We start from the raw sequence: 21,162 nt of genomic DNA, 5'->3' as shown, positions 1-21,162 counted from the left end.
TCGAATAGAAAATAAGGTAGCTAATGCTATGGCTACACTTGCTTCACTTCTTCAATTAGAGAAACATGAATCAAGATTTGAGTTCCTAGTGGAAAAGCTACATCACCCTATCTATGATTCCCAAGAAAGTCATGTTATTTGTACCCTTGCTGGTCATGAGTCATCTCGTTATAGTGCCATTTACTCATACATTCATGATGGAATGATACCTAAAACCTTTAATTGATCTGAATGTAGAAACCTTATTCGAAATGCCTCTTGTCATTCCCTTATCTCTGGTGATTTGTATAGGAAGGGTCTAGATGGAACACTTCTTAGATGCTTAGAAAAGGATGAATCTAATCAAGCATTAGTTGACATCCATGAGGGTATCTGTGGGGACATTCTAATGGTCTTTCCATGGCTCAAAGATTGCTTAGGGTAGGATGCTATTGGCCCACAATGTAGATTGATGCAATAGCTTTTGCAAAGTCATGTGGAAAATGTCAAAAACATGGTAACCTGATACATACTCCAAGTAGGGAGCTCATTCCTTCTATTTCTCATTGGCCATTTCAGCGTTGGGCCTTTGATCTTGTTGGGAAAATTCATCCCAACTCATCATCTGGACACAAGTTTATTATCACTGCCATTGATTATTTCACTAAATGGGTAGAAGTTGTCCCACTTTCTGTTGCCTTGGGTAAGACAGTTTCTCTATTTATTTTGAATCATATTATCTGTAGATATGGAGTGCCTTCTGAGATTATCACTAATAATGGAGGTCAATTTAAAAATAAGGACCTTAAGAAACTCTGTAAGAGCTTCAAGATAACGGTCAAGCAAATGGCCAAGCAGAAGCATCAAACAAAACCATTCTTAAAATCTTGCATAGAATAGTTCATAAGAATGGTAGAGATTGGCATTTACAAATAAATCCAGCTTTTTGGGCCTATAGAACAAGTATTCGCACTCCTACTAGAGCTACTCCTTTTTCCCTTACGTGTGGTGCTAAAGCAGTGTTACCTTTAGAGGTTGAGATTCCTTCACTTAGAGTTTCTCTCAAAGGTCTAGTTTCAGATGAAGACTACTGTGCCATGAGACTTCAAGAGTTAGAACTTCTAGATGAGAAACGACAAGCATCATTTGACCATATGAGGGTCTATCAAAAGCGTAAGTCAAAAGCATTTAACAAAAAAGTTCACCCTAGAGAGTTCTAAGTGGGAGATCTTGTCCTATGTGTGAATCATAAGAATCAACAGAATAGAGATCAAAAGGGTAAGTTTGAACCTAATTGGCTTGGACCTTACATTATCATAGCAGCTTTTGGTTCTGGTGCTTATTTATTATCTACAACAGAGGGAGATCGGCTCCTTGATCCTATAAATGTCTTGCACTTGAAGAAGTTCTATCCATAATGCCCATTCTATCTAGGCGCATCTTTGTATATATTTATTGATCCTAAAAAAAATTTTAAAAATTGATATATTTCAAAAATCCAAAAAAAAAATATATTATAAAAAAGTCTAAAAATTGAAAAATGTCCTAAAAAAAATGTTCTTAGTGACAACCTAGCAATAGGCACTTTGATGTATCACCAAAAAAAATCATATATTCCAAAAATACAAAAAAAAAATCAAAAAATTCACAAACAAAAAAAAATAGAAAAAGTGCCTTGGTGAAAACCTAGAAACAGGCACCTTGGTAGCAAAAATACAAAAAAATTATAAAAAGTCTTGAAAATAAATTAATTAATTAATTAAAAAAAAAAAAAAACAAACAAACAAAAAAAGAACCCAAGTGGTGAAAACTTGGAAATTGGCGCTACTTGAGGCCTTTGCACCCCTATTTCTTAGCGCATGTCCTCGACACTTAGCCTTTCTTCATCACGCCTTGTCCTTGTTGCCTCAGTTTGGAATTGGTCTTTGTCTAGGAGGCATAGCTATGTTAGCTTTTGTCTCTTGGATATGTTAGTCTTTAGGACACCTCGCAAACGGTGTTTTTTAACACCAACCCAATTGTATTTTTCAATACAACCTTTGACATGGGGTGTTTTTCAACACTTTTTGGTTTGGTCTTACCTAGTATCATCATGTGATCTTCCCTTCCTACAAGAATTTGATCCTTATCCTCAGAACTCAGTATCAGTTAACACACTTAAATTTTTAAACACAAAGCTCAATGCTTGACTTATGTCATGATATTTTCTTTGTGTGCTGACTATTATTGATTTTTGTTGAGTGTCCTTGTCTGATAAGTCTCTCCATGATGCATCGCTAGAGGAATTGGGGCATGGGACATGTTTTTATTTTTATTTTTCTTGCACGTGTGGTCTTGAAATTCTAGAGTGTCTCTTGTTGTCCCCTTGAAACGCTTAGGAGATTTGAAGCATCATCCTTGATTATTTTTGCACAACCGTTCTTATGGTCATCTTGGTATCTATGCCTTGATGCGAGCATGGCTTTGCTACATTAAATTGGGTAAGCTAACATCAAATTCATCTTTATCTTTATGTCTTTGATGCTTATGTTAGAATCTTTCCACATTCCAATCCGATATAAATTACATTCATATCTTCACAGTTGCACTTGTGACTAGTGATGATTTGTAACGCCCCGCCAAGGGATCCAAAAAAATTAACCTAAATTTTTACTAAGTTTGCTGAACATTTTTTTTTTTTAAAAGTAAGAATGTATAACATACACATCAAACACATAGTAGCGGAAGCAATAACATATAATCATTGACAAACATACATTGCAAGTTACATTTCTTAAAGATCCCAAGACGTTGAGTCACGTTTAAATTTAATTAAATCTAAGTCTAACAACTATCACATACATATGAAAGAATAATCAGAAAGTACCATGTCCATAATATACATTTGTTCTGAATGCCTCTCGGAAAATTAATTCGGAATGCTCAATCATCCACTGTACAAGTCACAGGGTATGAAAGGCTTAAAATAATATACATATGTAATAATAGAAATACATCAACCTCCATGAATCCATGATACAAAGTACAGTAAAGATATATACAAAACTATTCACCATACATGATACATCCATACATCCATAATGATAAAACATCTATCATAAAATCTAACCATCCATCATAATAATCCAAGAACATAGTGAAGGTAAATGCCAATCACGAAAACTCCAGCCACGGTGACCACAGAACGGATCTCAATGGTAAGAGTAAAAGCACTACCACCCGACCGTGTGGAACCTAAATGGTCCACTCCCACCGCGCTGAGGAGATAGTCTCAAGTCCCAAATAGGATAACAAAACCTATAATCATAAATACTCTCTAAGTCCAGGAAATCCTATAAGTATGCTAACTCAAGGGTTCCTAAAAAGATCGACATCTAAATCCCAGAGGTACCACAAGACACGTAGGAAACCTAATATGCAAGCGGGAAAGTGTCATCGCAAAAGTCACGTAGAAGTTACCCGAGCAATCCCTTAGGAATCTCGGGTCCCTACTGATCCTGGGGCCATTAGTATCCTCTCGTACTGACGAGGCATACTATGGAATGCAAGGTCGTAACCAAGCGTTCTCTCTACCCCATCCTAGTCTGTACTAGCACTCAAGGCATGGGAGAGAACATACAATTATCTTATTAGGTTCATTTTCCCTTATTTAGTGTAAATGTTTTCACTTATTAAATCAACTTACAATGGGTTACTCCAGGCAGCCTCTTAGGGCCCCGATCCCCATTGCAAGCCACTTCTCGACTCTACACATAGATAACCTACCCTAGGCTCATGAAATTACAAATCAAGAATCATAATAAAATCACCTCAGTCCTATACAAGCAACTGAAAAATATCATAAAAGATAAGCCACAAAATTACATCATTTCCTCATGAGCAACAGATAAGCACCAAATAATAATCATATGACCACGACAATTCTCTATCAGCAACTGAAGGCATCAATGATAAATCACGAAATCCAATGGTTCTCCAATGAGCAACCAGAAAGTATCCCAATAGTAAATTACAATACTGATCGAAGACTCCAAAATGGTCAAGTCAAAACATGACATCATCAAGAACATAACAAACACTTCAGTCCTCTCAAGCGACCGAAAAGCAAACCAAGTATAACTGATCGAGACTCAAAAATGGTTATCAAATATAACTGATCGAGACTCGAAAATGGTTAAGTCAAGTATCTCAAATACGTACATCTCAGCTTCACACAAGGAAACTGGAAAGCCATAACAAACAGTAAATACATCCATCATAGAGCATACTATCACATTACTAGGGTTGGGTTTAAAAGATTGAGATCAAAACCAACATAACATCACATTCACATGATCCTCGAGCCTTTGGTAACAACCTGAACTGGTCAAGCTAATACAACCCCAAGAACCCCAAAACACAAACAACATACATAAAATAGAACATAGGTATCAAGTTTTGGTTTGATTAATAATATACTATTGAGTTAATGTAATGTTTCAGTTTTAGTTTCAAGGTATGATTCAAGTTCAAAATATTTCTAGATAACCCTACAAGTTGACCCAATCACTTGTTCGAATGAAACTAGAATTACCCTCCCATCATGTTTTAAATCAATAATATAATTTTACAATTTTATCAAATAATATCCATTATTAATTAACTTTAATTAAACTAATTTTAATTAAGTTAATTAATAATTATTGATCAAAATGCTTATATTAATATTTTCATTAATTATCAATTTATTAATATTTGACCAAAAATTATTAATAAATTAATAATTACAAAAAAAAACTATATTAAAATGCATCGATATTTAAATTAACAACTAATAATAAAAACTATCAATAAATATAATAATAAATTTACATTATAAAACTTATTAATAAAGTATTATTAATTAATAATATATTTAATATTAAAATCTATTAATAAATTTATTAAATAATAATAAATTTATTTATAAATCATATTAATTAAAAAGTTATCTAAATTATAATAACTTTATATTATATAACCTTTCCTTAAAAAAAAACATTAACAATACGTAAGCTTTATAAAAAAATTTTAAAAAGAAAAGTTAATCGTATATTAATTAATAAGAGTTTATTAAAACTTTTAAAATATCTAAATTAAAACTTTATGAACCGTTAACATCTACTTTACTAAAGTATTAATAACAATTCTATTTACACAAACTTTGAATGTATTCCGCTGGCCCTTTAATATAGCCGCAGGGTATAATACACATGGTGCCGCTAGCGGATTTAAAAGGTAAGTTTATGGAGTAAGTTATTTTGTTTTATATATATATATATATATATATATTTAAAATATTAAAACAATGTGTAAAACTTATTTATTATAAATACTTTCAAATCCATTCTCTTTCATAAAATTGTGTGTTTCGTTTTTTTTTTTTTTTTTTTTTTAAGTTTCTATAATAATAATTTGAATAAATAATATTTTTTTTTTTTTTTTTTTTTTTTAAAAATTTAATTAATTTTATTTTCACTTTTAAAAATATTAACAAATATAATGTGATAGAGGAAATATTAACCATTCAAGTTTTTAATTTCTTATTTTCTTTTTCTAGATTTCAAACCCTCCCTGTTTTAGTAAAATTTCATTTTTCCTATGGACAAAGTTTCAAATTGATTTATTTTTCCAATTCTTATATACAGATGAAATACGACATAATATCATAGAGTTCATAACAAGAGAGCGAATGATTCATTCAAAAAATACCCAACAATTCTTTTTTTTTAACAATCACGAAGAAGACAAGAAAATATAATTGCATAATTATTCAGTGGTCAAAGCACAAGACTCTACCTCAATCTGATGCTAACACGTAACCAATCGAGAATTGTGAGAAGATTCGCTTCCACAAATTTGCATCCAGATTCGTCCCTAAAAATTTCTCTCCCCAAAATTCGTGTCCAATCTTCATGTCCCCAGAAATGAACCTTTAATGTTGTGATAAGCAAATTTTCTCCTCAAATCGGGGCACTAATTGTGCGTTCACCCGAGAAGACTCTTTGCACAACTGGGTTAACTCCAATTAACCTTTATTATCTTTTATTTTATTTTGCATTCATCTTTCATGCACGTTAAGTTGAATTATTAAATAACTTTATTTAATATTCCACTTGACTTATATTTTTAATCCTTATTACTTTTAATCTCATGCGCACTTTATGAAATTAAAGTAACATTATTATTTTCACTTATTTTTTTATCTTTTAATAAATTTCTTTTATTTAATCTTATGCATAGGTCATGCAAACTAGAATCTTTTATTAAATAATTATATTTTCACTTTTTAAATTATTTTAGAAACTAAATTGATAAAAATATTTATTAACTCAAATAATAATAATATTTAGCATTTATTTAAAAATGAACTCTAAATATATTATTATTAAATTAACTAAATATTATCACGTTCTAAATTTATAGTTAAAACTTTTATTTCCAAATTTAATTCCTTTCATTTAATTAATTTCCTAATAAAAAAATAATTAAATATTAAAATGTCATAATAATCTTCTATTAAATTAAATCATTAATTAATCGTTTTAATTAATTTCTTTTATATTTAAACTCATGCTTAGATCATGCGATCTAGAAACCTTTAATAATTTAATATCTTTTCCACTTTTAATTTATTTAAGAAACTTTAATTGATAAAATATTTATTAATTCAATTAATAATAATATTTAGCATTTATTTAAAAATGAACTCTAAATATATATTATTATTAAATTAAATAAATATTATCACATTCTAAAATTATACTTAAAACTTTTATTTCCAAATTTAATTCTTTTTATTTAATTAATTTCTCAATTAATTAAATACAATTAAATATTAAAATATCATAATAATTTTCTATTAAATTAAATCATTAATTAATCCTTTTAATTAAACTTAATTAATAGAAAATACATCAAGGACTCATAAAGCAACATATGAAAACCCATCATAGAAGAACACATACTAAATCAAACAAAAAGGGTTATAATCACGAAATAACATCATTTGATGCATTCGGAGGGTACTTAACTCAGATACTTGTCCTAATTATCAATTAGGACAATTGGCTAAAGGGTTTAGGATTTGGACTTAAGAGTTTATCTCCCCTCTCTTACCATTGAGATAAAGCGATAGGGTACGCTCATCCTGGCAATTCAGGGAAGTTGATACCCGGTACCTGCAACCTGCATAAAATTCACGCATGTACAGACACAATATTCTAAGCTAAACAGACAATGGCAGGAAGTGGTGCATCGTGTAGATCCCGACTAGCAGGTGACTACGACTCCCTTCCTTAACCACATCAGAAACACCATACATAAAGAAAACAAACACGCACACCATACACATGCAGTATGGGGTAAGTATCCATAAGAAAGCACGTGTGATAATAAACCATATAACTAATCATCATTGATAATTGAAAACATTGAATAATCATCATGCATGCATGAAATATAGAGTACCAAGTCATCTCATCATATAATAAATTGAGTGCAAAACAACATCTAATAATCTGAAAGTAATGCTACTAAACATCAAGTATAAAACTGGCCTAAAAGAGTTTGGCAATGAAGACTAAAATGCGACTTAGGGGCAGGCACTACATGATTGTGTGATTTTTGATGTCTGTTAATAATGGCCCAATGATGAAAATAAGTTCTTTTAAATTCTTTAATGAATGATGAGCAAAAAAATCCTATGTTACAATTGCTCTTTTGCAAGTACACCTTTGCATTTCATGTAGCTTGCATTATTAGACTTCATGTTAGTTTGCATTTTTAGGCTACATTATGAGTTTGAGATGGTTCTCCCTTCATCTTTATTGTGAAATTTTAATCAACTATGGTCACGTTTTGATCTTCATTTCCTTATCTTCTTTCATGATCTCAATCAAAATTTCTATCTTAAATAGTTGATTGATTTTGGGGCATTTTCTTTTCTTCTTTCTATTTCTTTCCATATCTTCCAAACTTCTATCTTCCATTTTCTTTTTCCCCACTTCTTTTCTTCTAAATCATCTTTGGGGTATTATATTTCATGTTTGATGATCTACCTTGGTTCTATGATTCTTATATCTTTCATCTTACATCAAGATCCTTATCTTTTGTTTGATTTGATCAAATTTAGCAATTTGTTGTTTCTCCTCTATCTCATTTCAATTTCGATCATGAGGGGGCAATAATTATCAAATTCAATCTTTGATTTAGTTTTATCAATTTTATCCTTGACTTTTTCAAGTCAAAATTTATTTCTGTTCTTTGTCCTATTGTGTTCCAAATTCAACCACACATCTGGGTTGTTTTGTGATCCCAAATTGACCTCACACTTCAATTTCTTTCTTTAACTACATATGTTCCCAAATCGATCACACATTAGTCAAAGAGGGACAAATGTATGCATCCTAAAATGGTCGCCTAGTCTATGGGCCCCCATTATTCAATTTATCAATTTATCAAATTTCTTAAATCAATGGTGTGTAATATTTTATTAAATCAATTCAAATCAATTTCCTTGATCAAATTCAATTTGTTTTGTCTCTAAGGTTGATCATTTTATCCTAAGTCTTATTTAATTAAAAGAACTTGCTCTCTTTTAATCAAATTAAATAAGTCCCCATTTAATTAAAAGAAAACCTCTCTTTTAATTAAATAGTTCATCCACATTTAATTAATTAAGAGAAAAACCTCTCTTTTAATTTAATTAAATATTTCCTATTTAATTAAAAGAACTTGCTCTCTTTTAATTAAATAAAATAAGTCCCCGTTTAATTAAAAGAAAAACATCTCTTTTAATTAAATAGTTCATCCACATTTAATTAATTAAGAGAAAAGCCTCGCTTTTAATTTAATTAAATAATTCCTATATAATTAAAAGAACTTGCTCTCTTTTAATTAAATAAAATAAGTCTCCATTTAATTAAAAGAAAACCTCTCTTTTAATTAAATAATTCATCTACATTTAATTAATTAAGAGAAAAACCTCTCTTCTAATTTGATTAAATATTTCCTATTTAATTAAAAGAACTTGCTCCCTTTTAATTAAATAAAATATCCCACTTAAATCTCTTTTTGATGAAAAAAGAGTTAAAAAAAAATTTTAAAAAATAAATCTTTTATCTACACTTAATATGGGACTTATCTTCATCCTTTCTCCACTTTCTTCTCAAACACTCCACTTTTCTCATTGGTGGATCTTTAGTTCACATGGATCATTATTTCTCCACCCTTGATTAAATCTTTTTCCTCTTAATGTAGATCGTCCAATCTTCTTTATAAGGGAGTCATCTCCTCATTTTGGATACACCCATTATTATGCTATTGTTATGTTGCAGGTTTGGAGAGTGATTTTTGAAGGATTTTTGAATATTAAAGCTTTTGTGGAGAACTTCTATCTTCTTGTCTCATTCTCTCTTTCATGCATGGCTTCCATCATCATGATCCATACTTTGATTTTCATGTCAGCTTAGATCTTGCATTGATAGATTAGATCTTGCTTTCATGGATTAGATCTGCATTGTTATTTCTTTTCATAGATTAGATTTCATTTCTTGCATTTTTTTGCATTGTTATCATTTAGATTTTTTTTTTAAATTTTCATTTGCATGCATATTAGATCATTGAATCTCTTGTTTCGTGGTGTACTTGTATGGGCACAAACTAGGTTAGACTGAGGGCCTCCATTACAAACCCTTAAACTCCATGAATAGGGAGCTATGAGTCACCATTCGAGACCTCATTTTTGAGAAATCTTGAATATAATGACTCATAGAAGTGTGCTCACATTTTAGGCATACACATACTAATCATGTAATAATTAAAAATCTCATGAAAAAACCTGCTATAATAGGTAGGTTAGCAAGATGGTTATTTTTGTTGCAAGAATTTGATATAACTATTGTTGATAAGACTGGAAGAGCCAATGTCATAGCTGATTATTTATCAAGAATCTATCATGATGATACTGACACTACTTTGGTAGATGATGCATTTCTAGATGATGCATTTCTAGATGAGCATTTATTTCATATTGTTGTTCAAACTCCATAGTATGCAGACATTGCTAATTACATTGCAGCTAATTAAATACCAGAACATTTTTCTTACAAGGAAAATAAGTTGCTTGTAGAGAAAAGTTTTCATTTCTCTTGGATAGGTAATCTCTTATTTTACACTGGACTTGATCAAGTTATGAGAAGATGTGTGAGAGAGGATGAGACATATGACATTCTACATGCATGTCATAATGAACCATGTGGAGGACACTTTGCAACAAAAAGAACAGCCCCTAAAATCTTGACAACTGGTTATTATTAGCCTACACTTTACAAAGATGTAGCCAACTATACATGAAAGTATGATAAGTGTGAAAGGATGGACTGACCAATAAGAACAGATGAAATTTCTTTTAACCCATAGATGGTGTTAGCACCATTTTACAAATGCGGCATGGACTTCATTGATCCAATTGATCCTCCATCCAATGGGAAATCCTATATCCTTGTGTGCACTGATTACCTAACAAAATGAGTTGAAGTCAAAGCCATGAGGCATGCTTGAGATGAAAAAGTTACAAAATTTTTGTATGAATAAATTTTTACTCGCTATGGTGTACCCAAAGAGCTAGTCACTAACCAAGGTGTGCAATTTACCTCTAATCTAATCTCAAAATTGATGAAATAGTATAACATTAGGCACTAGAATCAAGTCCTTATCACCCTCAAGCTAATGGGAAAGTAGAGGGCACAAATTGTGAGCTAGATAACATCCTAACAAAAATAGTTCATTTACACCATAGGGATTGGACCAGTAGATTACAAGAAGTTGTTTGGGCCTACAAAAAAACATGGAAGACTGCTACAAGATTCACACCATTTGAGCTCCTATATGGGAAAGTGGCAATGCTCCCCATTGAGTTTGAACATTAAACTTTAAGAACTACACTGGAGTTAGACATTGAACTTCCTGTAGCACAAAGGGAATGTCTTCTACATCTTAACTCTTTGGATGAAATGTGCAAAGTTGCTTTGGAATGTATTGAGGTTATACAGAAACAAAGAAAACAATGGCATGACTCTCATATTATCAATAAACAATTTCAAGTTGGTGACTAGGCACTATTATATGATTCTAGATTTAAAGATATGAAAGGCAAGTTGTAGACAAGATGGCTAGGTCCATATGAAATTAATCATGTCTTTGATAATGGAGCTATTCAATTAACTACCATTGATCTAGTTTCTTTTAAATTATTAGTCAATGGTCACAGACTTAAGTTATATAAATGGCCCGAAACAAAAGAGGACTTCTTGTAGTAGTTCCTATGGCCAAATTCAAATACAAACTAGGTAACTCTTCCAATAGCCAAAGGTGTTAACCTTCTACCTATCGCTCTTCAACACTAATTTCTTTGTGCATGCTCATAATAAAATCTTTATGCCCACATAAAGTTGCAAATTTCTCCATTCACTTTCTCATTTCATCTCATTTCTTTACCTTCCACCCACCCACTTTCCACATCATCATTTTCTAATGCTTTCAATAAACACTAAAAGTTTGCTGATAAATGTTGTCACTGCTGATGTAACTTCTTCCACCTTTTGGTATGTGCAATGATCAATTAATAGGTATAAGATTTTCAAATTATAATTCATCTATAATCCGCAAATTTCATTGATTATATTTAATATTGCATTCTTTATGTTATGGTAGTGTTATGCTAGTTCCATACCTTGTACTAAGTCTGACAAGTGTGGACACTTGTCCACATTTTGTAGAGGGCAAGGAATGTTACTAAAACCCAATGACATTCCTATTTATTCATAAATATTTTTTTAAACCTTCATATTTCCTTAAGTAAACAATTGTCTAGGTGTCATACCCCTTATTTTTGAATGATTTTATTGTCAGGCTATGATGTGACTTGTGCTTAAATTTTAAGTGATCTGAATCCTATTTTCGGATGATTTTCACACACTTCCATGATTTACTCTCGTTAAAGCCATATTATTGCTCATAACAAATTTTTATGATATTAATTACCTATCAAATGAAATGTGAAAATGGGTCTGTAAAACAACAGAAAAAGCTTGAATTTGTAAGAGGGAAATAGCGTAAGCAGTGCAGATAGTAAAAATGTTAAGTAGAAATGAGTGGACAATTGCAGAGGTGAGAACTAGTGGAGCATACCATTTTGCTCTTAGATGTAGAGGCTATGAAGAGATTTAATGTGTGTGGCTGGTTAGGGTATTTCCTAAGTTTGATTGCATTTGATGAAGAAGCAGCCACAAAATTTACAAGGACATTTGATGAAGGAGAAGCTTCTATATGGGTCTTAATGGTGGTTGCTACAGAAGAACGTATAGCAAAAGTAACTAGGTTACTGGCGATAAGAGAACATTATCCCAATACTCATTATGCAAGATTAGCTAGGGCTTAGTTTGTCATACCAATTGATCCTCATATGGATATTACCAAGAAAGGTTACAAAAGAACGTCTCTTTTGCCACCATACAATGAGTTGGCCATGCACATTATCAGGTAGCTCACATGCAAAGGAAGATTTTCATATTTACATGCACATCATTTTAAATTGCTCAGTTGTATAAGACATAATCATCCACTTAATGTTCCCAATTTCTTGTACAAAATGATGTGTATTAGTGTGGAAGAAACTCAAAATAGAAAGGACAATTCTATCACCCATCATGCCCTAATTAAATTACTCATAGAAAGTTCACTTAGGGATGTTTCTCCCATGTCATGGGCAGAATTTTTCCAAGCCAAAACCTTACAACCCTAGGTCACCCTTCATGAACATCCCAATGAAGAGAATGTAGTTCCCACTGATGAACCTACTGAATAAAGCATTGAAGAGGTTGAAGCCAAAAATGTGCAAGAGACTATGCCTCTACCTATTCAAGAAAAGCAAAAAATTATCTCTAGTCGAGAAAAAGAAAACAAAAATTGCAAGAAGAAATCTTTGTTCCGATAAAAGAAGAGCCAAACCCTATAGTTGTGAAGAAAAAGAGAACTAAGAAGGTTCATGTAGTAGTTACTCCTACAGTAAAGACACCAAAAGGAAGAGGTTGGAAAAAGGCTTTGATACTAGAAGAAACCCTGTAAGAAGAAGTCCTAGAATGAGAGGACAAATTTCTAAAGAATCCCCCCCATCCAAGCTATCTACTAAAGAATCCCCTATACAAATTGTTCCTGATCAGTCTCCTCCTCACCCTAAAACTATAAGCATTCTAAAACCCTAATTAGGAATGTAGGGTTGAAGTTAATGAAAATCCAGATGATACCCCAGTAGGCCAACCAAGTACTTTGAGTTGTAGGGATGAAATAGTTCCTAAGCAAGTTTATCCAAACACTGCCCTAGTTAGCTATAAATCAACATGGCTTATTGATTTTGTAGAACATTTATGGAAGTAATAGAGAAAGAGGAAAAGAAACCATGAAGAAGACAATAGTTCCATTACCCTACAGAAACTCCTTTTCCAGTTGTTTGGACAACATATGTTTACTAAGACTTTATGGGAAGATGAGAGGAAAAGAATGAAGAAAGACATAGTGTCTCTAAGTGTAGAAATTATAGATTTGAAAGAGTAATTGGAAAATAAAAAATAGAGGATGGATCGTGCCCTCAAATTGGCTAATCAAGCACTTGCCTGTAGACCGCCGCCACAAATTTATGCTCTATGTTTAAAAGAACAATTTCTCTTATTCCAACTTATGTTATCCCTTAAGAATATAAATGCAAAATTTAAATCATCCCAAGAATTTTATGGTTTATATCAAACTCTGTCGTCTTGGCAGAAAAATTTTCTCTGTGAATTATATGTGCATAATTTTGTCATTCCTTTAGAAACCCAATGAAACCCTTTACTCTATATAGGGGATATACATTTAAGAGCTTTGATTTCTTGGATGTATAATAAAGAAAACTATGATAGGAAACTGAATAATTACAGAGATGAGGAAAGGACGGAGCCCCTATCATTAAGAGCTGAGAGTAGTAAACCAGAAGAAGTTCTTAGGAATTGGTTTAGATTAACTTATGGGGATAAGAACAAGGGAGTAAGGGATAGAATCTTTGCTGCTAGAACTAAGGCCTATGTTGATTATGAGAACTTGCCCTACTTTTCTATCCAAAGAGCCATGGTTGATGTTAGAATTAGATGGGGCAGATTACCTAAGTCACTTAAAAGGGCAAAGCCACATAGTCCAATCAACCTGGAGGCTTCCCTTCACTAAACTCAAAAGTATCTAGAGTTAGGAAAATAGACTAGACTAAAATTATGGTGACCACTCACTATGCAACCTCTAATGCTCATGTGGCCTTTATATGACATTAATGCTAATAGACTTGACAAGCTACAGTAGGACAATAGAAGGGAGGTTTGGGAAACAACACAAGGATTCTATTATACCTTCAAGAGAAATAGGAAAGGAAGGATAGAAGTGGGGGAATTCAAGTCACTAACTAGAAAATGCCATGCTTGAGGATAAGCATTAGTTTACTAGGGGGGAGATAATGAGGCCAATTATTGCCTCTATTTCATGATAGTTTTTAAACACTTTGTTAATACTCTTTTTCATTTTCATCAAGACATTTGTGAACTTATGATTACCTAAAACATTGATTAACCTATGGATAGATAGTATGTCATCTTTTGCCAATATCATATATATGATGCAATATTTCATATAATTATCAAAATGTGTGTTCTAATATTTGAATTTAATTTGATAATGCTTATTTACAATGATCTTTGCATTACAACTAACATGTTAGCAACGAAGCTAAAGATGATTGGAATATTTCAAAGATGAACATTGAATACAGCCAATAGCATTCAAGGAGAAAAGAATGTTAAGGTTTAGCCACGGTAGAGAAAAATCATAATGGTACCAAAGGACATGGATGTGAGTATAGAGAAGCTATGAAAACTGACTGCATTCTCTGCATTTATTATTATGGCAAGTGGTTATTTAGACTTTATTATTCCTACCTTGAGTTGTTATCTCTTCTTCCCACCATGACCTGTTATTTTTCTTCTTTTTCTCCTACAAATTTATTGCTAGGTTGTTTACTTTTCTATTTCGGAAGAAGTTTCAATCTTCTATACATATGGATCAAACCAAGTGTGTTAGTTTAGTTAAAAGGGAGAAAGTTTATAATAACTTTTTGTTAACTTTTTCAGGGAGTTAGTTTTACAATTCTATGTATTGTTCCCATGTAATAAATTTCTAAAATGTAATGAAATAGTTTTTGGTTTCTATCCTGTGTTAGTAGTTTAGTTGAAGCCAACCAAGGGGGGCCACTTGGGATGTGGATTAGATTAGCATAGTATAGATTTATTTCCAAGTGTTTTTAGTAGTGCAAGTAGAAGTTGTAAGTTCCTTCCTATAGCATCATACTTTGTGAATGTTCCTACAACATCTGCGAGAATAGTTATAGTAGATGAATCAAGTTGGAATATCTATTAGTCTTTCATTGTATTTCTAATATTCATAAAGAGTTAGGTGTGTTAGTTTCTTGCAGAAATAGTGTAAGTTCTTTTCCTTGCATTTTACTTTCCTATAGCATAAGTATAGCGACTGATTAAGACACCTAGTGCACATACTATGCCGACCATTTCAAGTATACATCCCTAGGTTGACAAGATTAAATGCACTTCATAGTGGGAAAAATAATCCATAGATTGAATACATTATTCCTAAGCATGGCCTAGAGCATTATTATTCTATGTCTATTGTGAAGCAGACCAAGAACAGTGCAGGTCAAGGTCAAATTTTTGAGGTATAATTGTGCCTCAGCATAAGATTGTGCCCCGCTATTAGGGTTAAGGTTGACCTCCCTTAAAAAGGAATATTTTTTTTTGGGTTTCTCCATCTTGACATTTCAAGTGTGGAATAGGTTACAGAGATCACCAAAACTATACATAGACACTAGAAATCAGTATTTTCTAGATTTAGCCTACTTTAAGGTTAGTATTTGTCTTTTATTTATTTCAAGATTTAAGCACATACTTTTAAAATAGGAAGACCATAGGACCTCCTTTCTCTCTATTCTTCACTGTATGATACATTTGTGCAATGATCACTTTCTTCTAGTTAATCAACTTGGATCATTCTTTTGAGAATTTGTGTTGAGGAGAGCCCCTATTTTCATCATATTCACTTTGATAGCATAAATAGGGAGAAGAGCCTTGAGAACTTCACTTAAAATTTTAGAGTCATCAATAGTTCTATACGGGTCCATAATAGATGAAGATAATCTCACTATTATTCCTCTAAAGGATACTATGTCTATTTTTAAAATTATCCATTCCATCATGAAAACACTTGAACTTTCAACCTAGGGATATAGGACTTGAAATGGATCAGCACAGTATGTGCACTAAGTTTCTTTTAGAGTCTTAACACCTATGCTGCAAGAACATAAAATGCATGAAAGGAATCTATACTACTAATATAGAATAGTAAACATGCTTCAACTAATAATGTATAATTGCAAAAAACTTTGAAAAAAGAATTCTAAACTAGTTAATAATTCAGATATCCACCATGATCATTTTATACAAGTTCTACAAGAACTTTCACAGTAACAATGTTGTGGGACTAATACAGTAAATCTACCTTAAAATAGGAAATTGAACAGAATGAATCTACTCTACCTAAATCTATTCCACCTCCCAAGTGGGCCCCCTTGGTTGGCTTCAACTAACTAAGAATAGTATAGGTATTCCAAAATCACTCTCTCATTAAAATTCTTCTTTGATTAAATGACTAAATAATTCATGAAGAACATAAAAGAGTAACTACCAAACTAGTAATGTTTTATTTTTATTTTCTCTCTCCCCAAGAACATCCCTTCTTCATTATATATAGAGGATTGGATACTTATTACAAACATAACATAAAAAAAATTATGGACAAACATTGCCTTAAAAGAAGGTGAAACGTCAACCCTGACATAGAACATTGATTAAGCAACAGAATAACAATTTGCAGGAAATATAGCAAGTTAGGTCTTCCTAATTTTTCTAGAACAATAACTCCTCTATAGGAATGGCTTATTTAGGGGAACTAATCTGTGTTTCCTTTACCACAATTGGCCTTCATTTATTGTTCCTTTAATACAGTCATCACCACTCTTTGCCCCACTCCTCTATTTCCTAAAAATTAGAAACATCCAGAACACATATGCACAATAACATTCCTACTCTTATTTAAATATTAGAACATAGCCTAAAATATTTATATGAAATACTACATTCTATGTATAATATCAAGCTTAGTATGTCATAGCCACTATCCATTGCTTCAGTAAGTTCTAGCCATAGCCAGCATAAGCTCACAAGATATTTAAAACAAATGTGTTGGAAATGTTTTTCACAAGGCTCAAAGAGTGAGTTCAAACTATATAAAAACTACATCAAACTTGATACATTAATATGCCTCATCAAGCTCCTCCTACAACTTTGATTGCACTCACAACCTCTTTGATTTCATTTACATAATGTGAAGCATTCTCACCTTATTATATTCTCATGTCATCATATTTTCCTCTAAGACTTATATCTTTAACTCTCCTTACATTGTCATCTCCTCCATGCAAAAGTGTCAATTCATCTCACATCTATTTTTTTCTAGTGCAATCCTTAATATCATAAAACTCAACATCATTGAGTGCAGGAGCTATCTCAATCATCAGGCTATTGTGATTTCATTTCTCATTCACTTGCTCCATGGTCAAAGGACCAAGAGGGGTAGGGTATTCATGTTCCAATCAATGTGTTACATTATCTCCATTTCTAGATAGATGAAACTTCAATCTGTCTTTCCATGATGTTTAGTTCTCTTTGTTTAGTCTTGGTACCTCTCTCTTATACATCTTTTAATCTTTAACTGAAGTTCCCTTAAACTTACTCCTCTAAACACTATTCTTTGATACCAATTGTTAGATAACTCGAGGGGGTGAATAAGCTATGTTCAATTATCCTACAGTCCCTTCAAATAATTTTAATACCAAACAATATTCTTAAACATCATAAAAAATCTCTCAGTGTACCCATTTAACTTCACATTCAACTATTAGCATGAATGTTGATGCTATGGGGGAGCAACGCAGAATAGTGTTATGACTATGTTTGTCATTGATGACAACATAGTAAAACTAATAGAGCAGCAAACTAAGATTTGTGAATTAAGGACACCACACTACATATCTACCTATGTGTAGTTAATAGAAAGTACTACATCATGTATCTGACATGTGGTCAAGTACAAAAACCTAAATTGACATCGTATAGAAGATATCAATGATTTATAGAGAACTGCAGGAAATAGAGTATTAGGGAAATAGTTTCTATTGTATGATCAATATAATACTATATGTTTGGAATGAAGATTTGTGTAGTTAATTGGAGGAAAAATACTAAAAACTAATGATGTCAGCAAGTGCATAGGTACAAAAGCTGCACATGTGAAATTTTGTGAACAACTAAGAGCTGATAGTGTTAATTAAATGTGTATTTCATTTAATTAAATATGGAGCTGACTCAAAATAATGTTAAGCATGTGGAGCTGACTCAAATAATGTTAAATATGTGGAGCAAACTGAAAGGTTTAATAATTTAGTATGGTATAAAGGAAAAGAGTTTTCCAAGTTCTAAAAAAATATATAGAATGATCAAGAAGCAGAGTAGACTTGTGAATTGGTAAGGAGGAAAGTAGAATAATCTGTTATGTGTGTAATTTCCCTTAAGGGTTATAGATGAGTTCCAAATCTATTTGAATGGTCTAAAGGAGAAGAGGTCCAACATACTAGATAATGAAAAAGGAAAGAGATTATTTATTCTGATTGAATAGCACCAAGATCAATTGGACAGTGGATTCGTTGGTTTGATCCTGAAGTTGTTTGGACAGTGGGTTCAACTACCTTCCTCAACTCCTAATAGGGTTGGAATCTCCTAATAAGGATTCAAATTCCCCTAATAGGGACTCTTTGTACTAAGCATTGTAATAGACTCCTAACATGGTCTTTCCTCTAACAAGGAATATTCATATTAGTACATTATTCTATGGGCATCATTCCCACTAGGGTTTTATCTCTGATCAAGGGTTTCCCTAGTCAACATATCTGGTGTATTTGTGTGTGCACATTTATGTTTTCTATTTACTTTGGTTGATAAAGTAAGAATTGAATTGATATTTTTATATAACTGATTCAACCCCTCCCCCCCACTCTCTTAGTTATATTGGTGAACTATTACTTCTAACAATTGGTATCAAAGCCACAAGTCCTTGAAAGAAAGTTTAACAACTTTAGGAGATCCATGGTGAATATGTTTAGAAAAGAAAGCCCTAGATTTGATGATACTAACTATGATAGTTGAAAGGATAAAATGAAGACTCATCTCTTGTGCATGGGACCAAGGTATTGGCTTGTGACTAAGACATCCAAAACCATTGCAGAAGAAGATTAACTTGAAACCTACATTAAAGAATAAAGAGAAGTATTTATGTGCAATATAAGGGAAAGAGAAGAAATATTGTCAGCATTACCTAAAAGTAAGTATAGTCAAATAAAACTATTTAAAACATCTCATGAAATTTGGAAAACTTAAGAAGCCAATTATGAAGGAGATAATCATGCAAAAAGAGTTAGATTGCAAAATTTATATTACGCATTTCAAGATGCTAGAATGATGGAAGATGAATCTATAAGAAGCTATGTTGTGAAAATATCTAAGATTGTTGTAGGAATCACATCTCATGATGGAAAGAAGTTTGATGATGAAGTAATATGGAAGATCTTGAAAGGTCTGACACCGCCCTTCAGTAGAGTAGCATAAATGATTCAGTTGATGATACCTTGCACTACTAATTTCACCAAAGAAACATTGCTCGGTAGATTGGAAGCTATAGAATTTGATCTGAAATAGTCTAGAGAATTAGTAAATGTTGAGATAGTATTCAATGCATTGAACATCAAGCTTGGTTTGGCAAGGAGCACTAAAACACAAGGATACATTACTAGTAGCAGTAGATCTATTGGAGAAAAGATCCAAGAAAGAGTGGCTCTTCTTGTGGAAAGAGAAAAAGATGGTAAGAATATCTTTAAATGTTGGACTTGTAATGAATATGGTCATTATGCATCTAAATGTCCTAAAAGAGAAAGGAAGTTTAAGGGTAGATTCAAATCTAGAAGACCTAGAAATTGTCTATATGCTAGTAAAGAAGAAGAAGAATTAGGATTTGTGGCCATAAAAGAGGCTCATCTTTATAGAGAAATCAAGGAAGAAAGTGCACTAATTTCACAAGTTGAAAAGAAAGATTGGATCATTGATAATGGTTCTTCATATCACATGACTGGTGATATGAAAAAATTTGTCAAATTTAGAAACCATGATGGAGGAATTGTCAGAGTAGGGAATAATGTAGCCTGTCATATTATAGGAATTAGATCTATAACACTTGATGGTAAAATATATACTGATGATGTTTATTTTGTTGATGGACTGAAGCATAACTTGTTGACTGTTGGATAGCTCATGGACAAAGGCTATCAATTGCAATTTGGTAATGATACATGCATTATCAAGAACAAGGAAGGGAAACTACTTAGTACTGGCACAAAAACTAGAGGTAATGTATTTCAGTTAAATTCCACTGAAATAACATGTTGAGTAGCAAAGATTGATATCAGTTGGTTATGGCATAGAAGATTTTATCACATTAATTTTAATAAAATTGTAAAGGTCAGTAACACACTTGTTGTAAGAGATTTTCCCAAGATCTCTAAACCCATTGACACTATTTGCAAGGAATGTATTTTGGCCAAGTAGAAAATGGTCTCATTCCCTAACAAGAAATTTTGTACTTCACAAAAACTAGAATTAGTACATATAGATCTAAGTGGTACTATAAGAACAAAAGAATTCTATGGAGAAAGGTACTTTATGATTTTTGTTGATGATTTCACTAGGATGATGTGGGTAGCTTTTCTTAAAGAGAAATTAGAAGCATTTGATAAATTCAAGATTTTTAGGAACAAATTTTAGAATGAATGTAGACTCAAGATCAAAAGTTTAAGATTAGACAGAGGAGGAGAATTCACATCTAGAGAATTCAATATCTATTGTGAAGAAC

This window comes from Cupressus sempervirens, chromosome 2 (genome assembly GCF_028749045.1).
Source record: "Cupressus sempervirens isolate cs-2001-9-10 chromosome 2, ASM2874904v1, whole genome shotgun sequence".
In the NCBI taxonomy this organism is placed as follows: Eukaryota; Viridiplantae; Streptophyta; class Pinopsida; order Cupressales; family Cupressaceae; genus Cupressus; species Cupressus sempervirens.
This window is presented reverse-complemented; position numbering follows the sequence as displayed.